This window comes from Typopeltis vanoorti, chromosome 16 (assembly GCF_054136105.1).
Source record: "Typopeltis vanoorti isolate ZY-2024b chromosome 16, IOZ_Tvanoo_1.0, whole genome shotgun sequence".
In the NCBI taxonomy this organism is placed as follows: Eukaryota; Metazoa; Arthropoda; class Arachnida; order Uropygi; family Thelyphonidae; genus Typopeltis; species Typopeltis vanoorti.
In genome coordinates, this window is record NC_143564.1 from 93,160,042 (window position 1) to 93,181,712 (window position 21,671).

The following is a 21,671-nucleotide window of genomic DNA, read 5'->3' on the forward strand; positions in this document are numbered from 1 at the left end:
AGAGATGTTGAGAACAGGCTGTTTTTAAAATGAAAGATATGCCAATTTTTCATGTCTGATATGCGTCGCTTAACCCGTTTTTGAATTAAGGAGTGAAGAAAAGATGGATTAGTATGACAAATAATTAGCAATCTGAATAAACGAAGCGCATTGAATGCAGCTCTAGTGATTAAATTGTATAAAACAAAGGAAAGTATAAAATGTTATAAGATAATTTATAATAAATGTAACATATCTCTAGAAAACATAATTACTGTTAAATTTCCGTTGGTTGGAAAAACCTCAGTTCGACTCTCGTCTAGGACACGAAAAACAACTTTTGTCTCTGTAATGCTACTGGAAGACCAGCGAAACATTGCGCCCTTCGATTGGAAAAGACCTGGATTCATTCTGGTCGTGACAAGGGAAATCCTTATATGGGCTTTTTCAGTTGAAGGTGAGTTAGCGGATCTCATAAGGAGGTAGCAGGTTTTTTCTCCCGGAAACTCGGGTTTTTTCATCCCGCGTTCAGACAAAATCGGCCTTCAGAACACACACAATTTACAGACAAAAAATACTGTTGTTGGTGGTGATGATGGGTGGTAGATAGTATTAGTGTCGTAGCAGGAGAATTAAATAGTAGTGGAGAGGGTGAGATGCATTTAGCGAAGTAGAGGGCCGTCCCGCGATGAGTCCTTAGACTCCCTTTAGGTGTCACATAATAATAAGGACTTTTCAATAAAGGTGAATTAGCTGGCCTCATACGGGTTAGCAAATCCTTAACCCTGATGTAGAGACCAAAAGAGTGGTTGACTCACACCGAGCAATGAAATCACATATACTAATGTATTCCACTAATCGTACTACAATACTAATTTGTTATACTAATTTTTTACTAATTGTTTTATTTCATTTTTGTGACAATTCGCATCCACTGACATACGTAAACCTACAGCGCATACTAACCTTAGTACACTAATGCTTAGAAATTTTATTCTAAGACTCGGACATGGTCTTTTTTCCATGCTCCAGAACATGGGATGATGGTTTCAGTAAGCAGGTGACGAAAATCTTACTACCTACTTAGTCTATCAGATCATCTTTTGTGCAAAATTTCTTTTGTTGGCGAAAACTAAAATATCCGAAATAGTCTATTTTTCTGGAACTCCTACTCCTCTTCCATATCGAATAATTATGTCCACACTTTTAATTTAGCTGGGTGTGTGGGAGAAAATATATTCATGGAAGAAACTTTTAAATCTGAAATGTCCGGTGATCCAATTAAAAGTTTTTTTTTTGTTGTTTGGATGAATTCCTTCTATGTATGAATAGTTTAATTTGTTCAATTTAATCAATATACAGTATTCTTCCCCGACATGATAATTAGGTTATCGGGAGCGAAATATATCTGCAGTCGTACCTGAAATACATGACTAAAATAACAAGAGTCCATTTAGGTCTGTAAAAAGAAAATATTCTTGAATTAAAAGTGTCCTGTCCATTATCAGTTGATGCATTTTTTCAGTTAGTAAATTCATCAAACTTTCGGATTAAATTTGGATTTTCATCAAATAATATTTTTGGATTTAAGTGTCCGTTATCAATTTGAGTTATTGGATTCAAATATTCAGTTAGTGCATTCGTCAAATCAGCGAGTTGAGGTAGGTATTTCAGAATATTTAGAAATTCAAAATCTGTGAACAGTGAATGTCACTAATGTGGTTCTGTTTATTGTTCTTCATTTTGTGTATTTTATTCATTTTGTATTATTTTAGTTACAAAATTATTTGTACTTACAGGATTGTAATTACGCATGTACGGTATATAGTTAATAGTGTATATGTATAAATTCAAACACCTAGAACACATCTGGAAACGCAGCATTATACTAATTTTTCACAATTCAGTGATGCCGTAACTATGGAGATTTTCTCCATGGTTACGACAGAAGTTCGTTGGTTCATGCATAGCTGGATGCTAAAAGTCATGTTTTGAAAGGAAAACATGTTCACGGGTTAACGATCACTACAGCATGTACGAATGCGTTACTAGCGTCACAAAATATTTTAATGATTTGAATCAATATATAGAGAGGAAATGATCTCGTCAGTGAAACACGCAAACTTTACAGAGCAAAATTCATTTGTGGGAACTTTAACTTTGGTCAGACCAATCGGTAGAATAATCATATTTTACAAATTCAGAATTATCACCATCGGAAGATTTCCTAACAGGGGCCGCTCATGCAGGCACTGCGAAACTGCAGCACCTCCAATTTTTCTCGATATATAAATATATTTACTAATTTATTTATATTTGCTTGTAATATTTAATTTTATCATCAACAGTCCTGTATAATTCTCTTATTTTGTATAAAAAATAATAAAAATCCATCTTGTAGCAGCACTGTATTTACCACAGTGTCATATTGCTACGAGCGCAAGCATATGCACGTCATAGTGAGATGCGAGCAATTAGCGTAATACGGCACTGTCCGTCGCGCAGTTCCAGTGCTGTTTATATGCAGTTTTCGCTAGTAGTAGAAAGTTCATAGTGCTTATCGTGTTTACTCCATCTCTTTAAATATTCGGACATTATAGTTCGCCCACCGTTTGTAGGTCCCTGCTTCGCGTCTTTCCAAGAATAGTCGATTCATGCCGAAGGGGAGAAAGAAATGAAGGACGTCCGAATTGGTCGCCAACACGCGAAATCACGTGCTTTATAGGTAAAATTTTCCAACTGTTATACAAGCAACATAGTTAACTACAATAATCATAAAAGAGAAGTTAATTTTCCGACTGGTAATAATAAACAACTCATCCCACAATACGGACTGATTACCCTATTATCGGAATGGATTCTCCTTTTTCTGAGGTGCGCAGAAGTGTCGAGGGACCTCTAATCGGTGGGCGAACTATACAATTAAAGACATAACATTTGTTATAGTTTTTATTTTAGAACATTATTGGGGTTGTTGACAATTATGACCTTAGAATTTTTAAGTAATTTTTAATTATACTGAACTGTATAATTTTATCGATAATAAACAATATTTTTTCATGTTTAATTTTTACCATAATTTTGATATTTTATCCAAACACGTATACACTGTATGTATATTTCGAAAGTTGCAGCACCCCACGATTTCAAGTCACGAGCCGTCACTGTTTCCTAATTAAGATTGTTGCATCTATGAGGGTATTTGTACTTCATTTTCAATATAGGCAATCTGCTGTTAATGCGCTGATGGTACGTCTACCTTATACAAAATGGAGATTAAAATTTTACAGAGCCTAATTCGGAACTAGGTAAAAAACAATACTGAATTTCTTAGCTATTGCTTGCAAGCTTTTTTAAAGTAAGCTTGTTTTGAGAGGTATTCGTTCTTTTCAAGCAATAAACAGATTTTTAAGAGTACATCTAGAAACCAACTTAATTGAAAAACTTGAAAGTTGCAACTTTCCAGTCTTTCAACGTTAAGTTGGAAGACGTAACGTAAATATATCAGTATTATGGTAGTTTCGATAATTCCCCTGAATTAAAAGGCATTTTGAATGCTTGAAAAACAAACACAGATAAGAAGAATCACAAAACAAAGTAAAGTAACCTTGATGAAACCAAGAAGAACAAATCAATGGGAATCAACTTGCTGAAATCCGATTATGTACAATAATGGCGAAGCAGTTAGAAGGCAAAATGCAACACATCGTCACAGGCAGAGTTGTTTGCATGAATAAAATGCACAAAATAAAATATACAACATTAATAGCTGCAAGTCTTGTAGTTAAATAAAACAACAACAGACCGAAACTACTCAGATGTTTTAATCAGGAAACGATCAGGTCTTTCTCAATAGACAATTTCAAATGAATTCTAGAAATAATCTAATGACATTTGATAATTATGAAAATGAAATGTACTAGACATTAAATTTTCAGTAAATTTCAATTACATAATTGAAATCGACTGATGTCATTTTATTAAAATTCTACTTCAAAGAAACGTACAAGCATTAATGACAGCAGATGAAAAACTGAATATTTGTTGTCAAAAAGTGGGGGATACACTTATAAACTCTCTTTTCTATATACTAAAAGACATTGCAACTAAAGCCAAATTCCAATTACAGAAATTTCATAATTCACATAAAATCTTATAAAAATCGTTCGATCTCGGTTCATGCATTAAACTGAAGACGCCAAAGAGCAGACAGGTAAATGATTTTTAACGGCCGATACTATTACCACGATGCTTAAAATAATTGACTCAGTATCCATTGGTAATATAACTTTTGTAATTTGCTTTTAAATAAAGCGGAAAAAATATTCCGATTTTTTGATAATAAATACTTCAAATTCAGTTTCAGTCACTCTTTATTGTATGTTCATTGGCTGGTTTGTTTTTCTTCGCATTAATACAAAACTTCCAAAAAAAAAAAAAAAGAGCAACTTACTCAATCTTTCATTCAGAAACCCATAAGATATTTCTCTAATCTTGGAAGTAGCCTTTGTAGCTCAGTTGGTTTAGAGGAACCCTTGGGTTAGAAAGACTCGGGTTTGAATAGAGTCTATAAAGTGAGGAACCTTTATCAAACGTTTTCAATCAAACGGTGAGTTAGCTGGTCCTTAGATGGAAGTGGAAGGTTTTCTATCCCATAAAATCGAGTTTTTTTTTTTTTTTGGCACCACAAAATAAGCAAACCGGCCCGGAGCATACACGCAATATAGGATACAATCTATGAGGTCATTAGCATGTCCGTTTTTAACAGGTTCTAAGGCTTGTTATTTTATCAGAGGAATAATATTCGAATATATCTATCATTAATATGCACTTCTTGAAAATCGTAGCTTGTAAACACATAGGGGACGATGCAAGATCTCTTCTTATTGGGATACCACCTTACTGAAATTCAAGAATGTTTGCAATAAATCCTCTGAAAAACTTGGCGATATGATCTGACATCAATTTTGAGTATCCTGTATATTGATAAGGTCATTTGTTAGCAAATAATTTCGGCAAAGAATATCGATTAAATGTATTCTTGGAAAACGACGACCCCTTTCAAGTCATGCTTTGGGATGGAAGAGCTTCTATATTTGATAAACCAGAATATGAGAAGATACCTTTTAATCCGTTCTCTGTAGCAGAAAACTTATTATAACTAGCGAATTAAAACCAGCGTCTGATTGAAATTTGATAACTAAAAGGCTTTTCGCTAATGAAAAGCCTTTTAGTTTATTAATAGGAAAGCGACATATTTCGATTAAAAAACGATCAGTAAGTTAAAAATGATTAGATTCTAATAGTGGGAAAATTGACTGAAGCGTTGATTCATTTTTCAAGTTTATGAAATGATTTCCTATCGGAGATCTTCGAAATCTCTCCGCTGAATTTATGTAGAATGTCTTTTGAAATATGAGCATCGTGTCACTTATCTAAATGCACATTTTCTGATTGCAACATGAAAACGATTACTGCTTGTATTATTAAAGCTGTGTGACAAACAACTGGGAAATGTTACTAGTTTGAGAGAATAATAATCCACAAAATATAGTACATAATCTACTCGTGTATCGACCAAGTTTAGTTTTCAATTATCATTCTATAATGAGAATGTATATAAGGTATTATGATTTCCGCTGTAGTGGTTTGTTAATGTTGAGATATTCAGAATACTAGTTCATATTGTTTGTTTAATAATAACAGCAATAATAATGACATTGGCAATTTAGTGTACCTATTAATTTGAATTTTGACTTGCCATATTTAATATATTTTTCACACGACTTTTCATTATTCACTATTATTCTCTTTATATAATCAATATCGCTATTAATTCTGCAATACAATTTTAGTTTCTCAAAAATATGGCTAATGGGAAGGTTAGTTTGTAGTGAACAAGGGTCTTTTTAATAATACGTAATGCCATCTTAATATAATATTTAAGGAATAAGGTATACAGCCACCTATATAGTTATAGTACATTCATTGATTTAATATCAGCTTATCTTCAAGAGGACCGTAGATCCAAGCTTTATTTTATTTTTGTTCGTTTAGTGAAATGGAAATTGCTTAATGCTATCTCTTGGAAATGAAGAGTGTTCGAAAAAACACAGTAGACGGAGGACTAATGGATCAACGTATCTAGTTTCATTGGTACGTGATGTTTGTGTGCATTTTGGAAAAGGCTACAGGGAGCAAGCTCAGAATTGTCAAGTGTATCTGTGCTGTCTGTTGTTAACATTTATTTATGATGAGAGACTAGAGGTTTAAAATAAAAGTATAAAAGTACCATTAAAAGTAATATAATTGTCACAAACTCGATCTCGGGTGATATAATGAAATAGGTATATTCTTATTGGTGTGATAAGATCCCTTGCATGTGATTATATTTTGACAATAGTTTCATTCATAAATATTTTAAAAATAATTTGTCCAAGCACTTTGCACGGCATTCGTTTTAAAATTCATGATGTACCTGTAATCATGAAATAAAAAAAAGTCATTTTTTGTTAGGGATCTCAAAATATTTCTTAACAATAGGAACAGTTAACTGCTTAGTAACCGACAATTCTTGGTATTTAAGGATGTTAAATTTTTGCTGTAATAATTAATTTTTAAAATCGAGTACAATATTTTTTCAGAGTATTGCGTTATATATAAATATTTTACTTTCATCGTCGTCATCACGAACTATGGGCACACTGCCTGTTGGTGTCTGATGCCTCCTTCACTATCTTCTTCCACCTTTCTTTGTCTGGTGCACAGTGTCGCAGTTTCTGTAAACCCATTCCACACCAGTCCTTTATGTCGTCTATCCATTCTCTGTATGGTCTACCTCTTCTGTTTACACCATCCATAATACCAAACATAAATATCTTTATCTTCCGGTCCTCACTCATTCTGCAGATGTGTCCAAACAATTGCAGCTTTCGTTGTATATAAAGTTTACTTTAATGTAAGTTATTTTGCTAATTATGCACTATTTTAAAGTAATTAGTTTCTATATCACACGTATATTTTTATTTCCATTTATCTACTTTTCGCCAATCGCTGATCCCAGTGACTTTGAATACTTAACTTGAATTTTTCTATTGTGTGTGGAGATAAATTTACATTTGACCAGAAGCAAATGCTCTACAGTGATCGACGGAGCGCGCACTCACACTCCACCCAACAGGATGTGATGTCGGATCCCATTGGGCCTGTAGGTTTGTGAATGTCTTTAGACAGTAGATGAATGCCACCATCTGGTGTGATACCATCGCACCAGACAATGTGATGGTATTTATTGCATTTATTGTTACTTATTACACACCTGAAGTGCTTTGAAAAAAGTTTTCATATTTGGTCTCTAAAGTAGGTTTTCAAGAAAATGATCTAATCTTGAGCTCATCTGCGGTATCAATATATTATACGTTTGCAATCTTTCATCAGTGGAATGCACATTAAAAAAATACATAAGAACGAAGTAATACAACTTTGCTTAGAATTTTAGCATAAATTACAATAGCTCGTGTTTTCCCATTAAGCAAGCAGAAACATTAAAAATTCTCATGAGAATAGTTTTACAAGTTGAGGACTAACATGCGCCTGTTGCTGATTTTTTTTTTTTTTTTTTTTTTTTTTTTTTGAGAGAGAGAGAGAACGATTTTGTACGCTTACCATTAGACCGTTTTAAGACCATTCGTTGGCTCTTAAGATTATATTAACTAAATTCTGTTGTAAATAGTTATTTTCTGGGATGACACTACCATCTTGTTTAATGGTGTCATGAAATGGAATAATAATAATAATAATAAACACTATATTTGGTGTAAGTGCAGAGTTTATGGATCTAATTCAAAATTTCTCACCCACGTGTTGTAGCACGTGAATGAGAGATATTCGTGATTTGACACACACATATACACTAACTACCTTTAGAATTTTTAATTACTGTACTTTCATGTATTAACACATTCAGGCCAAATTTGTATCTGGGGCGAGATGATCCTTATGCAGAAATGTATATTTTAGTGCTACACTAAAATTTTCTTTTGTTTGCGACTGTGCAGTATCGGTGTTCATTCCAGATGTTTCTAATTACACTAGATAAAGAATTACTCTAGTTCTTCATTAAATACAGTGGATGGGGGATGTTTTTTCACTATATAGGAACATCTTCATTCTAGTACTAAACTACAAATATATATCGGATAAGCAGGGATGTAGTCGGGGCAGGGCGACGCCCTAGAACTTTTTTAAAACTATCAAATTCATTATAATAAATTATAAGAATCATAATAATGAGACTTATAATGCATTTCCAGCTTTCGGTCAAAAAATACAGCTTGCTGCTCTTGTCATTTTCGTTTCAGAAAACAAGGCAATCTCTCTGCCATATAGCCGTCGCAATAATAATAATAATAATAATACACTTCGTGCTCTGGATTTTTGTTTCCAAGATAGAGCCCTGGCACTATTTCTTTTAGGACTACACCCCTGCGGATAAGCAAACAGAATGCACGCGACAAATTCTCGTGGCTTGTCTCATGATCAAGTACAACACGAGAGAATCTTTCGATTTCCTTCGCGAACGTACTAAATAAATCATTTTAAGGTTTTATCCGACTTTCGCAGCTGTTCTGTTTATCTAGGAAGTAATACAAAAATATTCTTGAACTTACTAGTTTCTTTTCCCCATCCACAGTTAATAAATTAAAAATACGTGCGAAAATGAGTGAAGAGTTAACTACAAAAGCTCTGTTAAAGACTGTTTTTTTGCTTGTCAATGTATTCGTGTCCAAACAGCAAAGAATGACTGACCAAATTGCTGGGCTGTGGATAGAAAAATGACTTCTGTACGAAGAATAACTGGCTAAATTATTAAAATAAGCGAAATGGATATACATTATGTAAACGAACTCTAGACGTCGAAAAGAAGATGAACATGAAGATTTCGAAGACATCGGCAAAGAATAAAATTGTTTATTTTGGCGAAAGTTAAGAGCGACAGCTACTATCTGTAAGAGAAAAAATATATCACGCTATGCAATAACAATATTTGTAAATACCTTTTTTAAGTTTTTTTCATATTTTGTTTTAATCTCCAATGTTTTTTTGATAGCAAAGAATGAGTACTAGTTATATTCACAAAAAACGTAGGCATACGTGCCTTGGTAATGGCCGGGTTGGTTCTTGTGGTTGCCTTTTACTTCATGTCGTTTGTTAATATACAAACGACATCAATAAACCAAGTTAAATAGAAAAAAAAATAAACATTTAATATAAAATGAAAAACTAAATTTGAAATTTAAAATATAAAAATAAAATTTACAAATTAAAAATAAAATGTTTAAATAAATAAATAAAAGCAGATGACAATGCCTCGTTTTATATTCAATTTATTTTCCAAACTTTATATCAAATTTGAGTGTTTCATATGATAAGCGATTTCATAAAGCAGTGCTGATTAAATATGTGGAGCTCATTAAAATATTTAATATGGGAAAAATGTGCCCTTAACTATATTTTACAACGAAAAAAATATCGCGCTTTACTTCTGGTTCTGATTTATTTTAATAAGATGTAGACGATTTTCTCTTATATTTTTCAAATAACACACGTAATCAGGTAAGTCAGTTTTAATGATTTGTTTTTCAATAAACTTGCAGGCTGTTTTTAAATATCTCATGCTGACAAGTGCGTCGTTTTGCGATCAAAAATTCTTTCTCGATGTATGTAAAGAATAATTTTGTAATTAATGACAATGGAAATAGATTCATTGTACAAGAAAAATTTATTCTTAGCATACAGAAATAAGAATAATTTACAAGAAAATCTTGCAAATAGTTCACGGCCCATGTCGACATTTCTACTACCGGTATGAATTATTAACGTAGTTCTGCATCGACTTAAACCCGTAATATATTCAGATTTTTTTCCCCCGAAGAAAGCTAACTGAAAACTTTTATCTTTTCGAGGTAAAATGTTATTAAGTTGTGTTTGCTTAAAATTAAAGCAACTACCAATCATAAGGAAGTTTTTCTTCTTTTCTGCCCATTGCACTTCCTAAGAGTACTTTCCGTTTCATAATTTTCCCCGGAAAGAAATCAATAACGCACCACTGCCAGGCACTGGAAGAGCAAAAACAAACATTGTACATCAAATTTATGGCTCAACATTTGAATATGTGGAATGAAAAATCAATTTGTCCAGTGCTCTCGGAAGCAGTTGCTCTTTTCTACCCCGAAGCAAAACAGTGAAATATGTCTGTTATATACTTTAGTCTCAAGATTATTTCGAGCCGTTCAAGAAGCACAAGTCCCGTAACACTTTCATCATCACGTTCAGAGGAAGTGTGCAGAGCTAGTAGAGAGTTTCACAAAATCTGTAGAAGTATGTGAATCCCATACAGAGCAATGCATTGCTCTATGTCATTTTTTTTTTCAACCACTAACATAGAGAAATTCTTTATATGATAGCTAAGCATAAAATATAAAAAACTGAGTTCTATTACAGAAATACACACAATTTCTTTGTATTCCGAAACAAACGCAGAACCAAATTAGTTCATATTATCTAAACAACTAGCCAGAAATCTTAAATGCGTTATCTTGCTAAATCCGTTGTTCATGACCATTATCTACCTCATCAATTCTGCGTCAGAGATTGAGCTCACGTGCGAAATAGCATTCTCAAGTGTTGGGATACGTCATGATGCGTTCGAGTCTGAGTTTTCCAGAAATCCCTTGGGTGTGTGTTTGTATATATCCTGTTACATGTTTTCCCCCTAAATTTCTCTCTCCAGCAAAATATCAATTTGTTGTGATCGTGATCTGTAAAAATTAACGGTAGTGAGAACTTTATTTATTTATTTATCAGGATGAGACTAATAAAATGTGCACTTGTTCCGAAGATGACGGCAGCTTAATTTTCGCAATGTGTCGGTATATTACTTATCATTTTAGTTACAAGCAAAACTAGCATGATATCCCTGAGATAATTTTGCCACAGGACTGGCTGGTGTACCACGGAGGTTATCATTTTTGAACTCTGAATTGATTCAAAATATGGAAAATGGCATTTGTTTTATTTATTTAGTTACTTACTCCTTTTTTATTATAAATTAGATATAGTTCCAATCTTCTAACATACGTAACCAAAAGATTTGTATTACGGAACCCACAGTTCGTTGAGGTTTTGAAGTGTTCTGAATATATATTTAAATATTAATATTTCCGATTTCATCTTTGTGATTATCTGATAATACAAGATTTCTACAAGAGATTACCATTAGGTATGATGATTACTTAACCTGAAATGGTTGTCCACCTATTCGGTATTTTGCCGCATACAAATTCATCTTGCTTTGTTTGACTAGTTTGGAAGATGCACAGTTCAACATCAACTAAAATAAAATTCACTATGTTTTATGACGGTATGCAAGATTTGAGTGATCTATTTGATTCCCTGAGAATTTAGGTGATTCTCTCATGCTAATCGAGCCGGTGATGCATCCATACTGAAAATGGACCCCGTATTTTAAAAACACTGTGCAAAAAAACGCCAGATTAGATCGCGATAGATCGCGCCCTGAGGCAAACAAATATCGCCCCTGATGGATTATAAGGCAAAACTATAAGAAAATCTGTTTCTGTGGAAGGGGATATGTCACAGGTGATTCATTAGTTAGTGCCGTTTTTAGCCCAGTTGTCTCTAATTGCACTATTTGTTGAGAAATATATTACACAGCCTGCAAATGTCTCTATACCTTATTCAGTGACATAATAAAACTACTTGTTTTATTATGTCACTACTGCATCAAACTACTGCGTCAGGACGATAGTAACTCGCTCCTTATTTACCGCAAGGAGCGAGTTACTATCGCCCCGACGTTCTTTTAAATTAATTATTTTTTCTTAATAATGATTTCATGCATTAATGATGCATAGCCGAAAATTGCCACGTACCCCCATGAAGACCTTTCACGTACCCCCGGGGGTACGCGTACCGCACTTTGAGAAACACGGATCTAAGAAGTGGGTTCTAAAATGTTTTGTTTTAGTATGTATGACTATAATTTTTTATTATTAAAATATAATAAGAACATAAACGCCGTATATTTGTAAAATATCTTGTTTGCCATAATACGGCGCCTACCGCAATATGGCTGAACGAGCGTCCTTATTAAGCGGCGCCGTGAGGCAAGCTACCTCACATGTATTGCACAGTGTGTGCAATAAACTTTAGCCCCCTTCCATCTTCCAAGTATGTATATGGATATCAAAGAATCATTTTTTTCAGACAAACTTGTAGTTTAGTTTCCTTTGGGGTTGCATACAAAACAAACGTGACTTTATTGAATGATTTACAAGATTTAAAATTTCATATTCCGAGCAACAGTTCCTGGAAATACTAAACTCGTCATTTCCTTCTCTCTAAAACTAGGTTAGCGAGTGAAACTGTCAACTACGGTATTGAGTTCATTCTCTGTCGTAATTATTTAATAAAGTATTCCATCTGAAATACTAATACTGACCTTCTTGTGCGGAAACCATTTATTTTGACAGATAAAAATCCGATTTTGTTTCCTATCTCGTCTAATAAATTATAATTTAAAAACGCAATTTCTGTGTGGTGCTTCGAAAAACGTTCTTAAAAGGTGAGTGCAATATTTAAAAGAAGATTTTTTTCAATTTATTCAATGGACACGACATTATCATTTTTTTTTCTTATTGCATTCTCACACTATTTTCCACCTCCAAATTTATTTCACAAATTAAATAATGAATATTTTAAATAATTAGTGCATTATATCACTTTATTGAAAAACTGTGTAACTGCTAAAATCTAGAATGAAATACTAACATTTAAAGTACTGAAGAAGAAAAAAGTATTTCTTTTTTTATCTGTAGTATGATTATTGTTTTTTTCTTTTTTTTTTCATCAGCGACACTTTTATTAAACCCGAATTATGATTGCAAAAGGCGTAACTTTTATTTTGTCTTTTTGTTCAGAAAACAATTTGGAAACACAAGCTTACCTTCTCTTTCAAAAAAACCCCTCTAAATTAGCAAAGGCCAGGGAATCAATTTGTGGGAGTGGAAAGAGCACGTGAAGTCAATAAGAATTTCTCCATGACAATAAATGGTGAAGAAAAATTATTCTTATTTGATTGGATTGATGTGCCATTGATAAAAAGATTCAGTATTTGTTATCTAAGCCAGAGCTTGTTGGAGGAAAAAAGTACAGGAGTGGTATATTGCAAAATATTATTTCTGTTATTATTATTTTTTTTAATTTATCTAAAACGAAACAATATATCAGCGTTGCTCACGAGCCAAAGCATTATGACTGGCCTGTTTCCGGCCAACCAATCTGACTATTGTTGGCTATCAACAGTGCAATGGTGGCGGTATTCTTGTATTGGAATTGTTCTCATGGATATCAGTTCTTTCATTCCCGGAGAATACACCTTGACCGCTAATTCTTAATTATTCTTTTGGACTAGGTATTCGGGTATTGCCCTATATGGTAGAATCACATTCCAGAGATCAGAGACCGAACGAGGTGCTGGCATCGATGGGTAGTGGATGCTGCATTTCACACGATTCCACGTATGTTCGATGGGATTGAAATGATAAGTATTAGCTGGCCAGCGAGCACAAAGGATTGCTTGAATATGGTGTCCGAACCATACTTGCCCAAGAGAATGCTCCGTGTCACAAGGCTTGCGTTGCAAGCATAATTCGAAGAGCATATCGAAGCTACTCTTCTGGCTGCCTAATTCTCCTGATTTGAATTCTATCGAACGCTTGAATCCTGTGAAATGCAATACTTACTGGTCGACTCGATTGGTCGCTAACGAGACGTTATTCTGTTTGTTCCAGTTTGTCGAGAATACCTCAGGGCACTTGCCGTGGTCTAGTGGAGTTAATGCGAAGAGGGGTGCAAACGATTATGCAAACAGCTGTATATATCAGCCGAGAGGTCTCTAGACCTGAGACACGTTTGTGTCGTGGCAAAAAGTAATGTATAGAAAAAAAAAGCAAATATTTGGACCCAAAGTTGTTTAAAATACATGACAAAGATCTTGAGTCGCTTCAGGCTAGTAGAAGTAAAAGTACTTTTACTATCTCCTATTAAGTATTCATTTGAAATAGATCCCGAATAAATACGCATTTAAAAGAAATTTTAAATAGTCCATTTAAATTTAAATTTTGTTTTTCTTCTTTATTGTCTTTCCAAATAAGAATGAAGAAGGGTGAACGCTATTTGCCATTCTAAACAGATACTAATTAAGTATAAACTATGCACGTTTTGAATATTTTCCGGAGACGCGAGCAAACTCTTTAACTTTTGCAGCGAAACAAGAGATGGACTGCATATTGATTTTGCCACATGCTAAACTACAAATAGTTCCTACAGCCACTGCGGCAGTTATCTCATGTCTCTGTATCTATCGATGTTTTGCGGAAATCAAGGGTCGTTTGCTATGGAGTTTTGCTAGTGCTACACGAATATGTGGGCGCGCTTTTTCACACAAGCTCGCGTACCTACCCCAGACATTCTAGAGAACACTGATGAGCGAATACACACCTAGAAAAGATGTAATAGTATAAAAGGCAAAATGAATAAATCACTATGCACATAATTATTCTCTACATACAGGTATGCAAGTATATAACATAAAAAAAAATACTTAGACATGTCCTTAATGTTGTGTCCAGACAGTGGTTGACAGCACGAAATCCTACAATTAGTGTAATCAGTTTAACTAAACTAATCTAACTACCAAAGATGTTCATCTCAAATTTCAATGTCCATAGTAAGATTCGAACCTACAGTTGTTTGATTTTAGAGTTTGCAGACCCAATTCATTCAACCAAACAGGCCGATGTTTTGGGGAAACATTTTTGTTAATGGGCTGCTTTTACGTTTCACGTTTAGTTATCCTTCATTACGTTAATAACCTCATGGAAAATGAGATTAACAGTGTAAAAAAAACGACATATCCGAAAACGAACTTGTTATTCCTGCTAATTGAGATTTTTTACTGACCGGAAGACTTTTCTGAACACAATAAAAATATATATCTTCGATAAAAGCGGAAACGATCTATCCTAGTAAATTAAATATATATTCGTGCTCATTTATGCTATGAACATTATATCGTATGATACATTTTTGTGTTATTGTATGGAATTAGTGTTAAAATATGTTCGAAGTTTCCAAGGTTACGATGGCTATTTTTAGTCCTACTGTGCTTATATTATGAAACTGAATTGATTTACAAATTTACAATTCATTTACTGAATTCATTTACAGTGCCCATTAGCTCAATGTAAAGTGACAATCATTTCTTGTAAAACTATAAACAACTCCAGATTGAAGAGACCGTTTTAAAACAATTATCAACGAAAGTATAGAGCCAAAATAAAGTAATTAAAAGAAAGTCTTTGCTTCTAATCCTGTTCAGAATGCGAGAAATGTTTAGAAAAGGGCTTATTTGTGAATAGAAAATAATGTTCTCTGGTCTCATAAAGTAGATTTTCTCCTTTCATCCCGCTAATTCTTCGCATTATCTTATTTGCTTTGTCATAATCGATAACACAACCCCTTGACTAACCAACATCTGTTACTTTTATAGAGAAGTGGTGTTTTCTCTGTCGAAATAAATACGGATCGATCAACTGCTGGTCGCCCACTAAATACCTGAGTCCTTGCGAGAAATCCTAACGCTCTAATCGGGTAGAACTCGTCATGCAAAGGGATTTAATATTTTTATTCGTAACATATTCACTACATAAATATTGTACACTTCGGAGATTTGTGCGATGCAATGTTGGACGTTTGAAATCCTTGCTAAGGAATATAACTGCTTACTGACCTAAAACTTTATCTCCGCCTGTTTCTTGGTAGACTAGTATACGGGACACGTCAGCAACCCCCCACGAATTCGGATTTCTTCCTATCTTGACATTTTTTGCAATAACCGATATTATTATTATTATTACGTGACACCTCCAAGGAGTGCAAGGACTTATTGTGGAAAGACGCTCTACTCCACTCTGCTACACCCATCTCAACGTTTCTCTATTACGCACAACTGCCATCAACGCCATTTATCACTCATCACCACCACCACCAACAACAAAACCGAGTTTCCTGGAGAATAAGCCCTACCACCTCCCTATGAGATTGGCTAACTCACCTTCAATTGAAAAACTCCATATAATGCTCATAAAATATGACTAGATAGCGTGTCTTTTTCGGAAATAGAAAACGAATATAATATTTAAAGAAAGTTTTTAAAATACATTATAAAAAATTATGGACTCAACTACCGTGTTAGATCAAAAGTCCTAAAGTATGCTGGAAACTAAGTAGGCTGAATATGTGCCATCCAAATTCATGGAATGTTTATGCCACCATTATTATTTGAGATTAGAGTGGTTAATCAGAATGTCAGTGGCTTCTATTCCCCAATTGCTAACTTATATGTGGAAGCTTTTGAGCAAAGTGCTCTTGATTCCTTTACTCTGAAACCTACAGTGTGGCTTAGATACGTTGACGATGTTTTCGTTATACGGTCGACAAACTTTAAACACATTCCTTAGCCACCTGAACAAACAACATGAACGCATACAATTTACTATTGAAATTGAAAATCAGAACTCGCTCCCGTTCCTGGATATACTGGTCATATGTCTTCCCTCAGGCGGTCTGTCCTTTACGGTTTACCTCAAACTGACACATACTGGCCAATATATACATGCTAACTCATATCACGACCTTTCGCAAAAATTTGGAGTCACTAACACACTTAAAAACAGAGCTATAACAATTTTCTCTAATCAACAAGCTCTTAAACAAAAATTAAAGATTATTAGCAACACATTCATAAATACTTGCTATAACAAAAATAATATTAATGACGTTCTTCATAAAACTTCATCAAAAAAGAATATAGATTACAGTAAAACCATAGCCATCCCATACATTAAAGGGTTATCAGAAAAAAATCAATAGAATCCTACACCATTTTAATCTTAATGCCACTTTTAAACCACCTATAAAATTAAAAAAAAAAACTTATTCAACACCTCTAAGGATCCTCCCCCCCCCCTATTGGCACACCCTGGAGTTTATTGTATCTATTGCACCTGTAACTTACCTTATAGTGGTGAAACTGGACGTACAATCCCTATACGTAGAAAAGAACACAAAAGACACATTAAATATAACAATTTTGGTGAAGCTCACCTCTCAGATGACGCTATCAACACCCTACACCAAATTGATTTTAAAAGTACTTGTTCTTCACATCATACAAAATCCTGGTATGAAAGAAAATTTAAAGAAGCCTGTGAAATTCTGATTAACCACCCTAATCTCAACAATAATGGTGGCATAAAAATTCCAAGAATTTGGATGGCACATATTCAGCCTACTTAGTTTCCAGCATAATTGAGGACTTTAAGCAATTTTCAGCTTGTATTGAAACTATTCCATATATTTAATTTACAGCCCAATTTAATTTTGGAACCTAATACATAATAATAATAATAATAATAATAATAATAATAATAATAATAGGACTCTAACTTTGATGTAGTAAAGTTTTTTTTTTTTTTTTTTTTCACCAGAGGTCAGGCCAATAATTGTTGTAACGGTTGGTCAGTAACTTTAGCAAACCATGTAGATTGCAGTGCAGCTTGTTTCTTTGTATATATGTGTGTGTGCTCCAGATGATGACCTTGATATGAAGTCGAAACGTCGAGTGTTCATTTTGGTTTATATTAAACTGAAGTTTTGCTCTAACATGGAAGTTGTCTCCATAATTTTTTATAATACTTTCTGATCACGGTGTAAGCATGAAAGAAAAGTTTCTAAAAATATGTGTATATATATTATATGAGAATTGTTCTCCAGATCTAATTATCGCATGAAACACTCTCCATACACCAAAGTATTCTCTACATAAATTATATAAAATATTCTGTCCATAAAATCAAACTTCTGATTTTATGGACAGAATATAACGAAAACATGACTGCTTTTGTAATGAAAAATAAAAATACAAATAAATAAAATAACCAAATAATTAAATAAAATAAGTTTCTCGTGCCACCGAAAATCACATTTCCGAAGTTTATTGATTATGATTTTACTAAAAAAAAAAAAATAAATAAAATAAAAAAAAAAGTCAGAAATGGAACTTGGCGGTCTCTGTACTTGACTTCTATTCATTTGTCAAAAAGACAGTAAAGTGTGAACGCCAGACGATCCATAAGTGCTTCTAGATCATTGCATTTTTGATAACCGGAGATGAGCTGTGCAGACATTTTGCGAATACCTCATGACAACTGCCAAAGTTATAAGAATAATCAATCATTACTGTTTGTTAACTATCGATTAACTTGATTCGATCTCGACGAAGGAGATTAAGCCTCTTCAGGGTAATCAACAATTCAGAATTAAGAACGTGATAAAGAAAATAAAAACTGGATTAGGAAGTAGTTTTAAAGGAAGTACTTTAAAAGGCAGAAGTGAACCATTTACGCTGACTGGGTCTGATTTGATGTAAATACTTTATATAAAATAAAGTGTTCAGAATCCAAGAAACTCGTGAAACATAAACAAAGCTTATTTGTGTGATTTTCACAGATACTTTGCACATACGTTTTCAGTTCTCATTTTAAATTGGCATGTCTCTAACGTCCTTTTATTCAGTACGTAGATTACAATTACAATGTTACGATACGTAGGAGCTATAATTGCAATTTATTACAGTATGATGTAGAGGGTTTGGCAAATAAGGCTCACTCAGATTGATCACATGCAATTGTATGATAGATAAAGAAGTTATAGTAGCTTTGTGTGACCGAAATAATTTTAAAATACATTTTAACCTACTTATAAAAATGTCCCTTCATCGATAATGAGTAAACATAACTAAAATTAATAAATACATTGAAGTAGAATACAAAAAATAAAAATTGCTTTGCTAAAATAAGCATACGGTGAGATTATTATTCACTGTAATACATTAATAATTTTAAATTAATGTAAAATACATTACGAACAGGGGCGGCTCACGCGTAGGCACTGCGGAACTGCAGCACCTCCAATTTTTCTCGATATATAAATATATTTATTAATTTATTTATATTTGCTTGTAATATTTAATTTTATCATCAACAATCCTATACAATTCTGTTATTTTGTATAAAAAAATAATAAAAATCCATCTTGTAGCACTTAGGAGGGAGAAGGACGCTAGCAGCACTGTGTTACCTCAGTGTCATATTGCTACGCCCGCAAGCATATGCACGTCATAGTGAGATGCGAGCTATTAGCGTAATGCGACACTGTCCGTCGCGCAGTTCCACTGTTGTTTATATGCAGTTTAAGCCAATAGTAGAATGTTCGTGGTGCTTATCGTGTTTACTCCGTCTCTTTAAATATTCGGACATAACATTTGTTATAGTTTTTATTTTAGAACATTATTGGGGTTATTGACAATTATGACCTCAGAATATTTAAGTAATTTTGAATTATACTAAAGCGTATAATTTTATCGATAATAAACAATATTTTTTCATGAAACAAAACAAGAAGAATATATTTTATTTTTAAGTAATTTTGAATTATATCAAACTGTATAATTTTATCGATAATAAATAATATTTTTTCATGTTTAATTTCTTTTTTAATTTTTACCATAATTTTGATATTTTATCCAAACACGTATACACTATACTTACAGTGTGTATGTATATTTCGAAAGTTGCAACACCACCACGATTTCAAGCCACGAGCCGCCACTGATTACGATTAATATTACTCATGAATGTAATAAATCTCAAAGTATCTGTCACTAGCAGTATATTTCACCATGCCTTCTTGTGATGTGTGCCTATTTCCGCGTGCTTGGATTCCTCCATATTACCCAAGAGATGCAGATGAATTCCCCCTAACTTTATCATTATTGTTGGTACTTACAGATCTTTATGACCTACGACTGGAAAGTGACATTGGCTTTCATAACTTTAATCTGTTAGGATAACATGCTAGCATTAATGTTTATTGAGAATTATGTCAGTCAAGTGCATATGTTGTACTGACCAGTTTTCCAGTTTGCGCGACGAAAAATCCGATTTCTGTGGACTTAAATATAAGTCTGTATATAAGCATCGGCTTTTATCCTCCTCTTGTTCTTCTGATTGGAATTTATCCAGCAATATTATCCAGTGTGCAAGTGAGAATAAATACTGGAGTAGAGAAATTTGACTTCCTTGCAAAAAAAGAAGTGAAATATCTGCCGGTTCCTTACTAGTGGCTTCTATTCCTTTTAACAATGTGCAACTAAAATCTGTTAAATAGAAGTGTTTATGGACATTTTTTTCTTCTTTTACCAGAACAATCATTCATTGTGTAGACGAGCCTGGAACTGTTTCTTGGACGTTCTTTCTAGAATGAATTCCTCCAGTTGACAATCAGCGACACATTCGAAATTATGAAGGGCAGGTTATCACAAATAGACACATCTACTCCTACACCTCCTTGGAATTGGCATCTTATACTTTTTTTTTTTTTGGTTCTGTTGAATTAAAACTGGTCGCTGTGAAGATATTTTATTTGTTGTTTATTGAGATATTAAATCATTTCATGCAAAAATACAGCATATAAATAAATGATATCTCCTCGGAAAAATAAATGCTCTAAAACACTTGTGGAAAAGACCAGAAAAAAAAGTTGTTCAACAATCGTAGCAATATAACTGGTTTATATTTATGAGTAGATGGCTTATTTATTGTTGTCTGTAACATAATTTTCTCTCCTAAAAATCATTTTATATCATTTTACTAATGGAATTTTAAACAATATAATTTAAACTAAAATGTAGTTTGCCCGATCAATTTAGTAAACATCATAAATGCCAAATTTCACTGTAATCCGTCGAACAAGGTAGTATATGTGTACGGTGGGAATAGCGATACCAAAGATGCTTACATATTTTGCGAAACACACCAGGTGATCCAAGAGTATCGTTGAAAAACAAAGTTCCTTGAATGAACCTCTTTCTTATATCTTCATTATGAATGCATTGGCTGTAACCAATTCTGATTTAAAATGTAGATTGTGTGCATCTCGATGTTTTGGCAGGAAACAGTCCATCCAGAAAGCTTTTTAATGTGAATGGATTTGAATAGCTTACAATCAGATTCAGCATAAAGTAACCAAACTAGTAACATGGCACATTAGAAGTGTTTATTTTCCATTTAGATTCCGCTGAAATTGGAAATATCTAATGTATTAAATCAAAAATAAATAAATAATCAAAACGTAAAGATTTTTTTTGGCTTCAGTACATGAGAGAGAGAGAGAGAGAGAGATTCTATGTAGTTTCAACTCTTCATTTCCTTGCAGATCGTAAAATAGTTGATTCTTTAGTATTTACAACTTAATATAAATAGGTATGAAAAAAATCCAAAACTGAACCACGATTAAGAATATCTGCTTACAGTTGGGATCACAAAATATTAGTTTCGATTGCTGTATCTGTTTTATTTGCGTATTAACTCAGTGATGGCAAATAAAATTCCTGAAAGACAGAAGACGTCCGCGGAGGCATTTGGCATAACCCTCTCGATCAATATTTAAAACTAAAAATCTGTTAAAATGAATTAGGATAAAGAACT

At 33.3% G+C, this 21,671-nt stretch overlaps 1 protein-coding gene and 1 long non-coding RNA gene across 3 annotated transcripts in view; one reads left to right on the forward strand and one right to left on the reverse strand.

Moving 5' to 3' along the window:
- The window catches only part of LOC150098184 (neurotrimin-like), a 368,343-nt gene that overhangs the window by 183,345 nt on the left and 163,327 nt on the right, over nt 1-21,671 (reverse strand). The window lies entirely within an intron of this gene.
- The window catches only part of LOC150098185 (uncharacterized), a 112,393-nt gene that overhangs the window by 17,579 nt on the left and 73,143 nt on the right, over nt 1-21,671 (forward strand). Inside the window, exon 3 of one of the 2 annotated variants that reach the window (XR_016549605.1) lies at nt 6,037-6,351. The exons of the other annotated variant lie outside the window; for it this stretch is intronic. This is a non-coding gene — a long non-coding RNA (uncharacterized LOC150098185). Of the gene's footprint in view, nt 1-6,036; nt 6,352-21,671 lie in introns of those variants that run through there. 2 annotated transcript variants of the gene reach the window in all.